General features: G+C 39.8%; 1 non-coding gene across 1 annotated transcript; it reads right to left on the reverse strand.

Annotated features, from left to right (window-relative positions):
• Window positions 1–2,488: 2,488 nt before the first annotated feature.
• trnae-uuc lies at window positions 2,489–2,561 on the reverse strand. The gene has a single exon. It is a non-coding gene; the product is annotated as a tRNA-Glu (tRNA).
• Window positions 2,562–3,035: the final 474 nt, after the last annotated feature.

Consider the following 3,035-nt stretch of genomic DNA (forward strand, 5'->3'; position numbering starts at 1 on the left):
CCAGGTAGTGCAGCCAAACTGGAGCTGGAACAATGCATTCAAGTCACAGTTGCAAACTCGGTGCTGCCTATTGTATTACTGGGGAGGAGAAAAAAAATAAATTGCACAGAAAGACAAGATTGTGTTCGCTGTGAGTGGGGGGGGTCGAGAGGGGAAATATTACAGATGGTGGCCTACACTGTGCTGAGATACTGTTGTGTGTGTGTGTGTGTGTGTGTGTGTGTGTGTGTGTGTGTGTGTGTGAGACGAGACGAAAGTGAAGGGCGAGGTTTAGCTTGAGTAATGGCTCTAGTTGAATGTGATGAATACAAAGTGCCAAGGACCCACCGGTCCCGGGTGCATGTCTAGCCCGAGGCTCCGTTTGGGATGAATGCTCGTGAGACACAAACTGCTTCTGACGCCAGTATTACAAAACGTGCAGCTCACACCTGTAGAAATAATGCGCCGCTTATTTACTGATTCTGCTGCGATGAGAAACTTAATTAAAGCAGCATCGATCCATTTATTACCTCTGCCGCATGAGTGGTGTGTGTGCGTGAGTGTGTACTACAGGATACAAGTTTGTAACACTATGCGATTTTCTCTAATTTATTCAATTAATCAGTTTTAGAATTTCATGATGCGAAAGTGATCAAAATCATTTTTACATGACTAATTAAAGCAACTCAGTGTAGTACATTTACACTGTACACTATGTGGATAAAAGTATTGGGACATCTGATTTTGCCAGCCATATGTGGTTCTTCCCCAAACTGTTACCACAAAGTTGGAGACACACAATTGTATTCAAATCAATTTCTTTTTATTTGTATAGCGCTTTTAATAAAGGATATTGTCTCAAAGCAGCTTTACGGAGATAAAGCCGTTATAAAAGAATGAATACTTTTGTCCTTAATGAGTGAGCCAGTGGTGACTGCGGCAAGGAAAAACTCCCTGACATGGCATGAGGCAAAAACCTTCTAAGGAACCAGATTTAACAGGGAACCAATCCTCATCTAGGTGGCACTGAATATCCATTTGTATTGGATTTCTTTGGTTGCAATCTTGAACTAGGAGACCCAAATCTGTTCCAGCCTGACAATGCCTCTCAAGATCTTCCATGCCTTTGAAGATCTCCTGCTATGGAGCTCTGACCTCAACCCTACTGAACACCTTTAGGATGAATTGTAACACTGACTGCACCTCAGGCCTCCTCACCTACATCATTACCTGACTTTACTAACACCCTTATGACTAAATGAGCACAAATGTCTAAAATCTAGTGTAACATAATCAAATGGGATGCTCAAAAATCACATTTTGGTGTCCACGACGTTTTGTCCTCATAACGTATTTGTTGGTCAAGAAGTAAAAATAACACTATTTGTATCCAAAATGATGATTCTTTTAAAGGTGATCAGTAACACAGTGGATGAGGAATTGGGGCTAGAAGGTGACAGTAAGAGCTGGTATGTGTGTATGAGACAAGAAGCTTTGCAAGCAAAGCTAATTCTCAACTGCCGAGGGATTTACAAGATTGAAGAGGAGGGAAAAAAATTGAGAGCAAAAAAATATTAATAAATGAAAGGAAGGGGAAAAAATTATTTTGCATTTTAATGAAAACTTTGAGCTGAATGTAAATCACCCCAAAAGAGGAGTGCTGGTACATAAAGTAAAAAAAAAAAAAGAAAAACAGTAAAGGAAAAGAATTAGCTTTGATGGGATTTTGAATGAGATGGATATTTGGATTGACGCACACTTAAAGGCAAGAATAGCCAGGACTAGCGTGTCTGTGTGAAAGTAACATTACTATTCTAGAGCCTCTAGTATGTGATCAGATAAACAGATCTATAGAAATGTGTGTAATTAAATCAGATGTGGTTGTAGTTTGTTTATCACATGGATAATTTCATATTAAATTTTCACACACAGTGTGATTCGATTACCAATGGATTCTTGATTCTATACACTGTGATTTGTAGTTTCTTTCCCCCCACTATGTGACCACTTTTAACTTTTTAATTATAAAGTATAATGCTTCGACTCTGGGGTCTACCACATTGTGCTTTAGTTAGCAAACTGAATGAGAACTAATTGATTTTCTGAAGTTGTTCGCAGGAGCATTTAAACAACCAAAGCTTTGTTCATAAAAATCCTGTTTGTTTATATTTTGTATGGAAAAAATATCCAATTCCTGATTGTGTGTGACTTTAAGTACATGAATACACACTGTTGTAAATATTGGGACACTTATTTATTATAGACAGTGTTTAACACTTACTTTCCCAGCTATGTGGTTCTTTCGCTTAATTATTAACATAAAGATGAAGGTATACAGTTTTATAGGATGTCTTTAGATACTTTCTTTCGGCTTCTCCCATTAGGGGTCGCCACAGCGGATCATCGGCATGTTTGATTTGGCACATGTTTTTACGCTGGATGCCCTTCCTAACGCAACCCTCCCCATTTAGCCGTGCTTGGGACAGGCACTAAGAGTGGCTGGGGTCGGTTCCCTGACCGGGGATCGAACCCGGGCCGCAGCGGTGAAAGCGCCACATCCTAACCACTAGACCACCAGGGGACCTTATAGGATGTCTTTAGATGATAGCATGAAATTTTCCCTTCACCTGAACTAGGAGACCTAAATCTGTTCCAGCATGTCATTGCCCCTGTAAACAAAGCCAGCTCCTGCTTTAAAGATCTCCTGCTATGGAGCTCTGACCTCAACCCTACTGAACACCTTTGGGATGAATTGTAACACTGACTGCACCTCAGGCCTCCACACCTACATCATTACCTGACTTTACTTAAACCCTTATGACTAAATGAGCACAAATGTCTAAAATCTAGTAGAACATAATCAGATAGGATGCTCAAAAATCACATTATGATCATTTGCTTTTTGGTGTCCACAAAAGTTTTGTCCTCATAACGTATTTGTTGGTTAAGAAGTAAAAATAACACTATTTGTTTCCAAAATGATTCTTTTAAAGGTGATCAGTAACACAGTGGATGAGGAATTGGGGCTAGAAGGTGACAGTAAGAGCTGGTACGTG

This window comes from Silurus meridionalis, chromosome 14 (genome assembly GCF_014805685.1).
Source record: "Silurus meridionalis isolate SWU-2019-XX chromosome 14, ASM1480568v1, whole genome shotgun sequence".
Taxonomy (NCBI): domain Eukaryota; kingdom Metazoa; phylum Chordata; class Actinopteri; order Siluriformes; family Siluridae; genus Silurus; species Silurus meridionalis.